Below are 15,512 nucleotides of genomic sequence, written 5' to 3'. Positions count from 1 at the left end.
AATGTCACTACTTGTTCATTAACAATTATGTATTAACTTAAATGCTCTTTGTTGACTTCGAAATGAACTAAATTGTAATGAACTAAAAACAAGGGATATTATGTTTAAAAAGATGTTGTCAATTCTTGCCCTAGTTTCTCTGCATTTTCTTTTGAGATATTTTATTTTCTTACTTCCCTGTGGTTTATCCGTGGGCTGTAATTTAGGCATTGGTCAACCACTCTGGAGACTAGTGTGTGTGTATAATTACTGAGTGTAATAGCTGTGGGACTGCAAACACATAAGTCAGAACCATAAGCCACAGAAAGCCGTGATGTCCATCACCGCAAGCCCATCAAGTCTCATTAGTCTGTTGAGTGACCCCACATTGGTATCAATGAACTAACGGGGTTTGAAATAATAAGACACTGTAGTGGGACAGTTCATTTTGTTATTGATCATCAGAAACAGTCATGAGATAAGGTACAGAAGTGTTCATCCCATCAAGTCATGGAGGATCTGATACGAACTCTGATGACAAAAAATAAATCACAGCAAGTTCAATGGAATTTTCATTTGTCATACGTGTTGCTATTTAAATCTCATAAAATTAGAGTGCTGACAGTATACTTCGATAATGACGCCGGTCTTAATCAACACCACTTGAGACTGAGGTTAAAGTATATCAGTGGATGGAATGAACCATCATCATTGCCATTATTAACCAGAAAGATTAATGCAGCTGGGTTCTTCCACTAAAACACAGAAAAACAGATCCCAGACAGGGTGATGATCAAAAGAAAGGAAACAAATGAAAGGAAGAAAAAAGAAAAAAACACAAACATGTCCTCAAAGAACTGTCGACGGGATACCATTACTCACAGGCTGTCTGCTTCGGCACAGACAAAACAAGAGTCTAAAAACAAATTTGTCACCATGCTCCAACCAGACAAAATATAGTAATGGGATCATGAGAAATCACAACAAAGCAATAAAACTCCCTTATCTAGTTAAATCAGAAGAATGTCAGTGGCTGAGACCATTCCTATACCAGGAAACTATCAGAAAAAAACTTTACATCTTCATTTACTTTGCGCTGATATTTTAAATGTGCACGTTAGTCTACATTCTCTAGGTCACCAGTTGTGTAATGGAATTAGAATTTTCTCATAGGGATGAATGATGAAGGGCATGAAAACCATCACAAACCAGCACACTTTGGAGCGTCAGTGTCGTCGTATTTTAATGTAGAGACATGGTTTTGAGATGCGTTCAATTTTAAAAGGTTGATTCCACAACAATACTACTTTGAGGACTCAAAGTTTTGATTCCACCCAAATATTACTCTAAATACTCTCACTCTTAGGCACGTCACACTAACTGATCACTTTTGATACAGTAGTGTAAAAAAATCCATTACCAGCTTAAGTCACCTGACAACATTGGCACAATCACAATTTAGCCACAACATTTTACAGTTTAAAGTTTTAATTTCATCAAGTGCACGCATACTCTCTCTGTGTGTATATGTGTGTGCATGTGTACAGGCGACAGAAGACAGTGACCCATCATGACAGATAAGCCGACTATGGTCCAAGGGACAAGAGTCTTGCCCTTTGAAGTGGTCACTCAGACTTGGACGTATCCACAGGATGTCAACGGATTAAGCTCCTTAGAAAATCTATTTAAAGACCTAACCAAAAAGTCACCAGATAGAGGCTATTCAGCCATTCCCGTATAGAAACGTCTGTCTGATGACGCACACTTAATAAGATTTACATTCTGACAAAGTAACAAAGGACAGTGACGCAATTTCCTGTCACGCTGTGCAGTTGTCATTTGTTTCAAGCCTGGATTCAGAAATTCGAAGGATATAACTGCAAACACAGGGTAGAGCAATCAGTAAAAACTGTTGGGTAGGAATCAGAAACAACAAATCCCATTTCAACAAGGCAACAGAACGTCCCCAGAGATCCAAGTGAAATGTCAGTCGAGACATGGATAGCCATAAAAACCAGCTGAACCCCCAGAAGGGAAGGACTTAGATTGCTTCATTCCTTAATTATTGAATCTGAGCCAAGTTATTTTAGTGGTGCATTTTTGTGGAAAAAAAAGTGGGGATTGTGATGAAGGATTGTGATGAGAATAAAAAGAATGGCTTGGGAATCAAAATAAGAGTCTATCTACATTATATATCATTACCCATTACGCGGCTTCAAGTATTTCTAATTATGTTTCGATCCGAAGGCTATAATTTTGCTTAATATTTAAACCCATTATTGGCAAAAGGAACCTAACACCATTTGATACAATATGTTTAAGAGTTCTAAAGCAGTGGAGCTGTTACTACTAACCGGTCACTTGTCTGCCATTTCCAAACTTCCTTTTGGCTTGACAGTCAGTAAAGCCAGTGTACTGTAGCGTAGTTATACGGCACGGTTGACCTATTGAATTACTTACTAATCCTTAGCAAGGTGTGTTTAAAGATTTAATTGCACCCTAATAAGAGGTGTGTTAAAATGATTTAATACCTCCATGGAAATGATAATCCTACTTAATCCCTGGACATTTGCCATAAGTGAAAAAAAAGAACATTCACATTTTTTTGATGAATGTTTCAGACAGGTTTCCCCGCGTGTATTTGAATTTATAATAGCAAATACCAAGAAGCACCAGCCATTAAAAAAAAAAGTAGGATTTTGTTCTACCATGATGGAAAAATCTGAAGGTTGTCTGTTATTTTTGGCAGATTGAAGACCAAGGGCAATCTACCGTACCTTCAAATAATAACCACTCGTAGAGCACCTGCAACAGTGGCGCTGGCAGCCTTCATCCTGTGCAATTAAATATACTAATGCAGGTAGATGCACAGCACACATCACGGAGATAAGTACAGTATAGATATATATATAAAAAAAGCTTCATTCATGGCATCATCTGCGAACTCGACACCATACTCAATACCGCTCGCTAATCCGGATGCTGACAACTCATTGAAGAGCGACTCTTAAACCAAAGGTAGAATTCAAATTAATGTTACTGGTAAACCTTTAGAATCTGTTTGTCCTACTATTTCTGCTGGGAAAACTGCACTTACACCAGGTTTATTCAAGACATGCTTGAGCAACACATACATATATTGTAGCAAGCTGACAATGAGAATTAACATAAGGCCAACTCTCAGTCCCATCATTCCAGTCCAAGTGCCAGTGATCATAGAATTTGATAGAAATAAAAACAGCAAAGCTGGTGGTGTCCTGAGGCTTTTGCACCACATTGTGTGTATGAATGCTCTTACTCTCCATAGATTGTACATGCTATCCAATTTAGGTGATTTAACATGCTCTTTAACATTCTCTTTAACATACGTGGATTACTCTGTCAGTAGACCTACTCTTAGCAGAACAACCTAACCTGAAAAAGCATAAAAACCCTGCACATTAGGTGTTTCACTTCTTTACTAAAGGAGCGAAACATGTCTTTCCTAATATGGTCAAAACTAATAGTTTCGATCAAATGACTCTTTATGCAGATCACTATTTCACACAAGAACAAAGCCTCTTCTTGTCGGATGCAAATCAGATCTTTTTTTCAGAACCATGTAAGTGTTCCACCATCACATTACTGCCACTAGCCGAACAACAACAACTTCCAACAAAGTCTCTGTTATCAGCCTTGTTTGTTCAACCTTGCCACTCATTAGCAGACCGGGTGTATGAATGGATAGGGGGGTGGTCAATACACTTGCCCTGCGTGCCCACTCACTGTCCATACTGCAAACAACAGAGGCCCGTGTGTTCTGCAGATTGCATCACAACTCCACTAACGAGCAGAGGCATTGGCCTGAGAGCACTAATGCAATTATGCAACACAAGCCCTGGTACTGTCTGTGAGGGTAGGAGAATAGGAGAAGAAGAATGGATTGGATGTGACAAATTGTGGGTTTGTTATCTTACCAATTCTATACAGTCCTGACGCTGCATTCACTGTATACTGTTGTGATGTTTGTGCAGATGAAGAGAAAGAGAAGAACGAAATGCAGAGAAGGAAGCATGTACGAGTAACAAATTAAATAGAAATAGATTACAGAGAGAATGATAGATTTGAAGGACACATTATTGAATATAGACAGAGGCCAGTATTATGTAATCTGTCTGGCTGAAGCCATATGGGGACACAGCATCACCAGTAAACAAGACCTGAAGAGCTGCTTTATCTCCTCTTCTTGAGATTAGTGTAAGTGCACGTAAAGCTCAAGACCTCCAGTGATTACAACGCTCTATAACCTCATGTAAAACACGGAGACGAAAGCAAACAGGGAATACATGCAGTGTTGCAATGAATTGATAGAACAAAAAATGAAGGTAAATTATAATATGCTGCGTTTTTAACCGACTAGTCGTTTTTATTATTGAGATTCAGTTAAGACTACATCTTTTTCAAATGTTTGAGTCAAGGGAGAAAACCCGATAATCCACAACATTTCCACTATAGGGTATGATGTTATACTGCAATGCTGTCACCTGCAGTAAAAAAAAAAGGCGTTAGAGGCCTAATGAAGGTGTCTTTCATGCAAAAGCAGAAATAATGCAGATATTGCATTTTTTCTGGGATAGTTATTCTCCTCCTGCCCACAGAATGAGGATAGTGAAGCAGAGACAGACTCTGCATGTATCGTTCAAATATCTGATTATCAAAGAATATTTCACATCTTAATTGGAAGAGCTTGGTAGTTCACAATGTTTTAGTCTATAGTTTACTTAAGAGAACCCTTGCACAATGGGTTGTGTGTCAAAACAAAATAAAAAAGTCTAAAATGAAAAGAAATAAAAGTGTTTGTTGATTTGAAGGAAGTATTTCAGCATGACTATCAGCTGTGACTGAGATTAAATTCCCCATACATAGTCTAGATTCCCAAGGTACCAGTGTTAAGTGTCTAGGATGAAGATAAGAGAAACTTGATTAGCAGCATTGCTATATTTACTGCCATTAGGCAGAACCCTTTACCCTGTAAGGTGGTCCACGACATCAGGAAAATCTATGTGAGAAATCTGTGGGGGTCAGTCCTGAAGAAATGGAATCACATTAACATTTTAAATTCATAAAATAAACGAGCGTTTCGATCTGTAAAACGTCCAGTCACATATTTCATCTATTTCCACGAGAACCACTATGAAAAGCTTCCATGTGACACATTACTTTTCCAATATTTTTTTAAATAAGAAAAAAAAAACAATATACAGTGCTGGCACCACCAGCTTTGTTGTTTTAGCTTGTGTCTAATTCTGTGATCATTGGTATTTGGATTGGAATGATGTGACGGAAAATTGGTCTCATATTATCAAGCTGTCAAAGAGTTAACCAGCGACAATAATTAGGGTTCTACTCCAGGTTTAAGAGAGTCATGCTACTGTTCAAGTGTAAAAAATAGGTCCTGTATAAGTTTTTTTTGTGTGTTATTTTAAAACAGCATACATAAATGAATAAAAAGAATTATACTGTATGATCATTATAACATTTCTACTACAACAAATCGTACTGTATATTTGTTTAATTTTTTTATGCCTAATGGCAACATCCGAATGTGTTTTTTCCTTTTGTGCATCATCTGGAAAGACGTGTGGTCACAAATAAGTGAAAAGAAGATGAGAATGAAAGATTTCAAGCTGCAGAGAAGCAGGAAAATAATAATTTAACTACACCCTTGTTAAATTTGCAGACTCACATACAGTACTTCCTACTTACTACCGCAGGTAAATAAAAAAAAGTATATTCAAACATGACTTGCATTTATCTCTCTCCAGCACATGACAAATGAGATTGAGTTCCTAGATTTAGTCAATTCTATGCAGATTCAAGGAAAACATGGTGTAAACTATGATGTTGATTGGGAACAGAAGGCATCCCTCTATGCGTCACTACTAAAGGGAACCAAGCAAACCGGTACCATGAACCAAGGTTGGGAACCACCCCTTATTGTGTACCCAGGGGGTCAAGGTGACATTCCACAACACCTCTGAGACTGGCCTAATGGAGGGATTGGTAAATGGCTTTTGTTGAGTGCGAAAGAGGAGAATATGAAAAGGCATGTAACAAGAGACGGAAGTTTGTGTTAAAAAAAAGAAAGAAAAAAAAGAGAGAGATTCTGTGGCAAAATTATGACACAATAGCAGGAAAGGTAAAGTGGGCAGGGAGGGTTTTGGTAAATTAAACTGAAAGGTTTCTTTACCATTAGTGCATTAACATGCAAAGAAGAAAATGGTGATATATATTTAAATTACGCTCCCTTTAATGAACAACCTTTTTATCTCCTACAAGCCTCAGAAAATGTGCCGGGATTCACAGATAAGATTCTTTAAATAATATGGTATGGTAAAGTTATTTGTTGATCCTATTTCTGGATGGGGTTTAAGAAACCACTGGTTTTTATTTGACACCCTTTCCTGGTCCACTGTTGCAAAAGACAGAAATGCTTCTCTTGGTCTATAATTGTGGGTTTTGACAGAACAGTTACATACAATTTACTCTGGTGTTTGGATTGTAAAAACTATTTATATAGGTTTCTTGTAACTTGCATTCTGTTACGATCTCATGTAAACATGAGCTGGTGAGTCTATTATCCAAATTTTTAAAAATGTGATGTAATTAGACTATGCTCAGGTTTGGCAGGATTCTATTTCAATTTTAAATATTCTATTTTCCTAGTTTGGGACCAATTAAATCAATCTATCCATTCACCCATGACATACAGTCCAAGCCTCATCAGACCTCTCTGCTGGCAAAGTACAGATGCAACAGTCCATTAAACTGTAAAAATTAAACGCTTACCGTCATAAAATCAACAGACAGGAAACTTCCTAGGAGGAGTCAGGTATAGGTGAGCACTGCGTGCACGCGCCTGTCCTTCCTGTTCCTCTTCCCTCTGCTCAGGATAAGTCTATCCTCCTGGTCAAACTGTAATCCCAGATCTTTCCCTGTTTAATGCCTGGGAAGAGACAACAGAATGAGGAGAAAGTTAGAGAGCCCGGGAGAGAGGGAGTGACAGGGAAATAGAGTTCCCTGTTTGGGTGAAGCTGTGATCAGATACGGCTATTTTCAGACTATGGCATGCTCGTCTATGAGACTGGAAATGTACCCCCCTCCCATGTAGATGGGTGGGGGCTAAGTGACAGACCTATCTCTGTTTTACCACATGTCAGCATGCATGCATACCACACCGTATGCACACTCATGCACACAACGTCAGGCTATTTCTATACACGCATTCCTTCACAGAGCAAACATCACAGTCACATACACTTTGCAGTTCTCTGGTAAAGTACGTGCACCTTTGATGATGTTTGTGTGGTGAAACGGACTAATGATTAGGATGGCAGGGGATGAGAGCAGAGAGAGCGGGGTGTGAGAGAGCCTCTGCTCTCCTCCGCACTACATCTTTCCTCCCAGGCTTTTATGTCACACAGTAGCGCATGTCGTCAGTGTGTTGCTATGTAAAGTAGACTGCTCCACACAGAAACTGACAGGGGTGTCAAATTCTTCTCACATGAGCTGTTCCTTCACTTTCTTTACTTTTATAAAAGGAAAATCACACACAAAAAGCCATTGGCATTTGTAAATATATTCAGACGAAACATTTTTACTCACCTGTGTCATTAATAATGTTACCGTTGCGTAATCTATACGGGGATGTATATTTGGAAATGACCACACACATACACACACAGAGCTGAATATACACAGGAGAGAGGTCACCCAGAAGCACCTCTAGACCCCAGACCCCCTGCTATTCCCAGAATGATGATGTAACGGCTGCTATTAGCATCTCCTATTTCGAGATTGGATACCTAAAACCTGCCAGGCAGCTACTGTGCAGTGGGTTACTTCCACCTCCTGATTTCACACCTGTACTCAATAATAAACAAACGGCCACAAAAGTCAACAACTCACAAATTGCCACACAGTAACATGCAGGAAAGCAGTCACCACAAAAGGAAATTCATTAACCTCTGCAGTTGTAATGCAGCTCCTTTGGTGGCAAGTGAAGGCTGATAAGATTACTGTGTGGTGGCTAATTTCCCCCAGCGAAAGACACAGACAAAACAACCCCTTTAAAATATGTCTTTTACAGTTACTGGTGCGGTCTGCTTTTGAGTTTGTCCCCACGCCTAATATCAGCTTTATCAAACTAAAGCCATGGTCTTTATTTGTTTCCTAAACACTTCATTTCTAATGTCTAATGTGAAATCCTCTTTATTCCCTGATAGCCATACATTGTCTGTGGTCCTCACGATATAATAACAGACATTTAATTCAGACCACATGGAATGATTTACTGACGTACAGTTACACTCCGTAGCAGTAGCAGGGACACTAGCCAGACATTAGCAAGCAAGTCACCATAAACAGAGAAACAGGAGGAAGAGGAGCCAAAACTCCCAGTTCCACTACACACAACTTTCATTACTTTGGGGGCAGAGACAACAGGGCCAACAGGAAGGGACTGGATTTACGGTTGCAATCTTTCAAAGTACAGGCTGCCATTCCAAGCTTTTCCAGACTTACCAAACCAAGCTTGAACAGCTAATTAACAAATCTACATTGGTAAATTTGTGTACTGCCCCTCTTGGGACAGTACACAAATCAATTGTAAACAGTCCATTGTGAACCGGGTGTTACAAAAACAACAGGTCCAACTAGTGTTTAAAATGCATGAAGTCACAAAAGGAACTACACTTTTGAACGTGCAGCCAAGTGTCACCCTGACGGTAACCTTTAAATCAAGCTTTGATGGACTTAGCTGAGTTGTCCCATAGGTCAACACTAGCTGTTGCAGCTATCATCATGCCAATGATGAAGTGGTAATGTAAAAGTCCCATCTACACAGGCAACTACTAGTGATTGGTGTGTCAGCTGACACGATCAAATAGCAGCAGGGCCCCCAGATTTTTCTGGTCACGTGCCAAGGATCAGCGAGGTATGGTGAAAAGCTGACAAGTGACAGGTGCTAATGATGCAACCTTGGGGACAGAATCAGGCGAGTATCGAGGGACCAATAAAATACACTGGGGGTGAAGGACCTGAGTTTACCCCAGACACTATCCTTTCACTAAAGTCTTTGAAAAGAACATCTCAATCACCTTTACACAAAGTTTCCAATATTTGAGGAATGTTATTTTACAGAGCTAGACCACATTCCTAACATATCTAAACTGAGATGTGACCTCTGATAGGAGAAAAGCATCTCATAACATTTAATCTCCTATCATCACTTTGCTTTGGAACAACTGATTTATAATAAACAATTAAAACCATCATGACATTGCAGCAGCTTAGGAATGATCTCATTAAAGTACCAGTGCAAACTATTTTTATAGCAAGTGGCACACACACTCAAACTCAAACACACTGACACTTTGACCTATGAGCCACTGTGGACTACAGTGGCCGTGTCGACATGGTCTCACCCGTACAGTTTCAACACCTAATTCATTATCAGCTTCTGCAAGGCCCTGCCATTTTCAGCTAAGTAAGTGGCGTGATATAAAAAGCAGAGGAGCTGTGCATGTACACATCAGTACGTGTCACTTACTGGAAAACACTTAGACCTGGGAACAGATCAAAAAAGAGGGGAAAGAAAATAGATAAATCCACAAATATCCACAAAAAAACAACACACATCGAAGTGAAGAAGAGTGAAGAATGTATGCTTTATGCAATCATCAATGCAATTAATCCATTAGTAAATGACTAGAACATTAACTGCATATATATCAACTGTGATACAACATTAATGGTTTTGTCGGTTTGAGTGTGTGTTCTTTTAATAAAAACAGGTTCTCCCAGACACGACAATGTCCACAAGCTCAGGTTTGGAAAACAACAATACTGAGATGTTATGGACCAAACACGCAGTTACTTTATCAGGAAGACAGATTATATGATAATGTGGTGTAATATTGCTAGTTGCATAGACAACTACGACCAACTAAAAATGTCTTATTTCTTGCATTTAAAAATATGACATGATTCTGCCTGCAGTTATGCTGATCACACAGGCGAGCAATGATTGCATAGTTGATTCTCTGACCTCCATCTGTACATGTAGTCTTCTTCGTGGCTTAACAAGATAGATGACTTAATTACACTGTGTTGTGTTACTAATCAGTTTTAAGTACAATCCCAATCCTCAACTACTTAAATGCTTTTTTTCTTTAAAAAAAATGAAAATAATAATCACTGCTTTGCTCTGATAATCTGGTGTTTGCTCTGAACAATGGATAATGGAAGCTTTTATACTGCCTGAACCAAAACAGTACATAGATTCCCGGATAAATCTGACAAATACAGAATTCCAGGCTTTATCGGCATTAAGCTTTCATTGATTATACATTTGCAAGTTTTATGGCATAAAACTCTGCTTTATTTGTGCATCAACACATTGAAAAACATGTCGGTCGATCAGCACATCTTAGAGTTGGTCTGGATTCTCTAAAAGTTATTATGTTATAGGCATTTATTTTGTAGCAAAAGCACAATGCAGCACAGCTATCATTGAATATACACTGCCGGTATGCACTATTATGACACTGCCATATTTGCATCTTGGTAACTACTTATTTGAATTAATGGATTAATGTTTGTGACACCCTAGGCTCAAATCTAGTCAATTAGATGTTTTAAAACAACTACACCTTCAAAGAAGGGACCTGGCTTTGCAGTTTCTAAGTTGAGCAGCTTAGGTAAGAATCACCAAACGGTCGTCTAAGCTGTAAAGGATTTGGTGATTGACAAACCTCAGGAAACAGGCATGGCCTGCAGGAGGTCCTCAGTATCAGTTATGGAGCCCTGACTTCACCCTCTGGAGAAGAGCACAGCGTGAGTGAAGGGGCAAAGAGGCAGCAGAGGGACACTGAGAAAAGAGGTGGCACCAAAATAAGGCAATAATCGACAAAGGAAAATGGGGAATGTGAACTATGAGAACTATGAGATCTAAGCGAAAATATATCATATCCTCCTGTTTCCCCAATGACCTGCCCCTAACACACACCAACATGCACGTATACACACACGTACACTGCCTCTCAGTAACTCTAAACTGGCAGGTGAAACTGAGTTACCACTAACAGAGACATACTTTCTGGCTCAGTGGCCACATCAGTCAAGTCTCAATGCTATGATCGCCCAGTAAGTGGGCATATTTAAAGCCTCTATGAGCAGTTGTTTATTGCTGCAAGGGTCCCTCATGAGACAGATAGCAGCCAACTGTTGCTTGCCATACTGCATCCAGCTGTGTCGCTTCCTCTCCCCAGACATGAGCATGCAGTCGCAGAAAAATGCTGCATCAAAAAAAAAGAAAAAAAGAATCACAGAACAGTGAGGTCTGCAGCACACACACACACACACACATGCACACAACACAATACCACAAAGTCACAAGGCAGGTAGGCCACAATGGGAGTGGTTTGAGGTTCCCGGAGTGATTGTGTTACACTTTGTGCATCCTGGACACCTCCCTTTACTCTCCCTGTTCATACTGCATTCAAATAAGTCTCACAGATACTAGCCATCCATGATGGATAGTATCTGCCCTATTATTTATTCATAATTTCCTCAATACATCATTCTTTCATACCAGTGGCACGACAAATCAGACTATTCTGCGCTGTTCTTTAACAGCATGGGAAAATAGAACAAGAAACAAGTCTTTAAAAGTGACATAAACTGCTCTGCTTTAGAATTACTTCTCTTTCTGGAACACTATGCATTTACATTCTAGCCCACACATGGGAAACATAAGGTCCTGGGGCCGGATCTGGCCAATAAACCAGTATTATCCGGCACATAACGTCCTCACACCTGATCTCAACTTGAATCTTGTTTAGCTAAAGTAGTGATATTAGCAGTTGTGGTGACAGAATCAGAGCTAAAATGAGAAACAGCCTCAGACGCAGAGAAGTTGTCACGTTTTAACCACTGCAAACACAGACCCAAGATTTCAGTTTCACACTTTCACTTTAATAGCATTGTTAAACCATTGAAACACAGCCGGGCTTTTGTTCTGAAATTGTCTTAAGAAAGGAAATGTGATCATTAAGGTTATGTCACAACACATTTTTTACAGCATTTTTACTTTTACAATGCACTGTTGGATCTAATATTTATTATTTCTTTAAAACTTTATATATGTGGCCCTTCACTGACTTCTTTTATGTCAGTGTGGCCCCTGTGGCCCTGATTTAGCACCTCCAAAGATGACAGACTGGATAATTTAAACCTCTGATGGCAGGTAAATGCAACAAGCATCAGCAGGACTGAGGAAAAACTGTGTCTCAGTAATGATTTTACAGTTCCCCTGTTGTTCGATGGCCTTCGAATACACAGTACAGACGTATTGTGAGGTTATGAGTGTTGGTATCATAAAATGAAGCAGCCCCACAGGACAATAACCACAACTCCTTAAGTTCAATAGCCTGTGGTAATACTCACCAAACGAAACAGCTGTATAGGGGTTTTTTTTTTTTGCATTACTGTACTGTGCTATACTGTGCATCTGAGCGTTAACATGATTATCCCAAGCATTCAGGATGTAGATTAAATGTATCACTCTCGTGCAGGCTGTTTGTTAATGGACACACTTCTCCACAGCTCACAGTCTCTTATCTTAAGCAACAACTGATCTATTGTTTCCCACCACGGCTCAAAAGCGTGTGGTTAAGCATTTAACATCCTCCCAGCTCTGACTGCATCTTCCTGAAACAGCAGTTAACAGCAGACAGAAGCGCCGCATCCCGGACGAGCTGATTTGCGTCTCCGACACTCCAACTACAGGGTGGTTGCTGCTTGGAACACACTTTTTAAAAAGCACTCAGTCGTGGAATATAAGCTGTTTTTAGCTGTTCAACTACACAAAAGTAAGCCGCGGGTCAGCGTCACAGACACTGCGGGGCGGAGGGAGATATAGAGCCCTTTTAGCCCTTTAACAACAACACAGCTAACACCGTGTTTGCTCACCTTATAACGGCTTCGCCCGAACCATTCTGCAACATTCCGCCAGGTAACGAGCCCCTTCCATGTGAAAGGACTCCAAAAAGTCCCTCGAACAAAAGTACACACACACAAACGCAGGAGCAGCAGCAGCAGCTCGGAAGCTAGCGCGGTGTCCGTGTGATGATGAAACCGTACACCTGTTTCCCCGCGCGCATGGATGTTGTCCGGCGCTTCCTCTCACGGGGGTCACCGCCGGGGCTCGGGTAGAAATATTGTCTTGTCCTGTCCTGTCCTGTCCCTCTGTCCTCCTCACTACCACCACAAACCCACCCAAGGGATATAGAAGCGGCGGCGCGCGGCGGGACAATTAAAGCTATCGCGTGTTTTTTTTTTGTTTTTTTTTGACAGTCGCAGCGCGGACAAAAACTCGCGTCTTTCCAGAAAAGGACAGCACCTGCCCCTCGTTTCCGTTTTTATTATTACTGAATGATACCGTGGCTTCGAGCGCAAAATGGCCTCTGTTAATTTTCATTCAGCAGCAGTCGACCGCGGGCTTCTCATTGGGTCCTCGTGTAGCCATGGCAACGCCCGCCGTTCAATCATTGCCCGCAGAGGACACGCAGCTACTGTGGTGTGTGTCCTACAGCAGCAGCTCACTGCTAACAGTCAAGTGCAACTCATATGTGTATATACATATATATATATATATATATATAAATATATATATATATATATATATATATATATATATATATAAATATATATATATATATATATACATATATATATACATATATACAGTATATATACATATGTATATATGTATATGTATATATACACAGTACACTGTATGTGAGAACGTCACCTTGCAAGTACCAGCACCCTCTTGGTTCCTAGATGAGAGTTGGCAATCAATGATACATTTCTTCCTATAGTACAGACCCTAACATATAAGGCCAACCTATTGAAATGGTGGCCACATGCGGACCAAAAGCAAGCTCTTAGTGGCCCAGCCAGTAGTAGACCATAAATACTGAGGGGAAAAAAACGAGATAAACACTTTTCACAGTCCCTCAAATATTCCAACATAAATTCCTACAGTAGAACTGGCAATGACTGCGGCACTTTGTGTAGCCTTGATAGCGTTGATATTTCTTTCATATTCTGTTAAATGCACTTTGAGAAGTTTGAGGATCATATGTGACAAATATTTGTCTTATTTCTAAGAGAAACAAATGCTTATGCATTTTGAGTTACACTGGGGTGATCAAATGTTAAATGTTAAAGACAAATAATTGTGATATTTTTTATTATTTTTGAAGTGTGTGAAGGACGGGTTTGGACAGGTTTTTTTTTTATATCAAATTGGAAAACGTTATTGTTAGTACCTCAGATTCTGTTCAGGTATAGTTCTTTCTTTTATTATTTTTCTGCACTTTTCATCCATTTGTGCTGGTTTTAAATTTGTCATCACCTGCTCCTTATCAGCTGTGGAAAATGTCTGTCCCAGCTTAATTTCTCAGTTTTCAAAATGTGGCCCAATTGAGTTTGTAATTGAATAGCTCTGGTATAAGGCTGAAGCTCTTGACACATGTAAAGCAAATGTGGAGGGTCTGAAACCTGTATTCTCTTAAATGGCCAACATGTAGTTCTATGCCATTTAGAGTACATCATTTAGGGTGTCAAACTCATTTTAGTTTAGGGGCCACATACAGCACAATCTGATGTCAAATAATAGCATTATAACCTATAGGCAACAAGAAGTAATGTGTTTTTACAAAACACATTATGATGACCACCTGAAACAAGTGCAATTTAAACAGCATTATGCCTAAGTTTACCATTTACACATGTGCATTGCAACTTAATTGACCATTATTGACTTATGGTCAATTTAGAACGTCCAATTTATCTTATCCCCAAATCTGCATGTTTTTGGACCGTGGGAGGAAACCGGAGAGCCCAGAGAAAACCCAAGCACTACACTCTGCACGGCTATGATGCATTCACTGATGCTTGTAAAAAAAACTCTGCTCGCTCACTCTCGCTCTTATCTCCTCTCACAGCATTGCACACACATATTTGTCCTGTTTCTAATATTGGTAGGGACAATCTGGCTTTCTCAAATTATTGGTGGGGACATGTCCCAACCTCCATACGCAAACCTATACGCCCTTGGTTATAACGGCCCACTTATTAAAGAAACGTTGGGTTTAAATCAGGCTCAGGCTTATAATTACAGATTGTGCATGTGCTAGGGTCAGGTTGGGCTGGTTTTGTGGGCCTAATGCCAATACATTAAAAACTAATTTGAATTTTTTTGACTGTGAACAATATTCTGTAGCACTTTGAGATTTTTTCTAAAATGTGAAGTGGTTTATAAATAAAATTAGAATTATTATTATTATTGTTATTATTATTATATTAAAAGAGAGAGGCCAGTTTATGCTGTATTTGCTGTACACTTAAAACATGTGGGTTTGACATGAATATATGTCAAGAGATCAGTATTTCAACTTTTATTTCCAGGTATTTACATTGAGATA

General features: G+C 39.5%; 1 protein-coding gene across 9 annotated transcripts in view; it reads right to left on the bottom strand.

Moving 5' to 3' along the window:
- sorbs2a (sorbin and SH3 domain containing 2a) overlaps positions 1–15,512 on the bottom strand; it is a 58,069-nt gene that overhangs the window by 33,776 nt on the left and 8,781 nt on the right. For 5 of the 9 annotated variants that reach the window (XM_044028564.1, XM_044028568.1, XM_044028570.1 and 2 more), the window contains exons 1-2: positions 12,991–13,522; positions 6,808–6,964 (exon numbers count right to left, since the gene is read on the bottom strand). The gene's annotated coding sequence lies outside the window, so the exon portion shown is untranslated. Of the gene's footprint in view, positions 1–6,807; positions 6,965–12,990; positions 13,523–15,512 lie in introns of those variants that run through there. The other 4 variants (XM_044028572.1, XM_044028571.1, XM_044028567.1 and 1 more) reach the window with 3 other exon arrangements.

Source organism: Solea senegalensis, linkage group LG6 (assembly GCF_019176455.1).
Source record: "Solea senegalensis isolate Sse05_10M linkage group LG6, IFAPA_SoseM_1, whole genome shotgun sequence".
Taxonomy (NCBI): Eukaryota; Metazoa; Chordata; class Actinopteri; order Pleuronectiformes; family Soleidae; genus Solea; species Solea senegalensis.
This window is presented reverse-complemented; position numbering and strand designations above follow the sequence as displayed.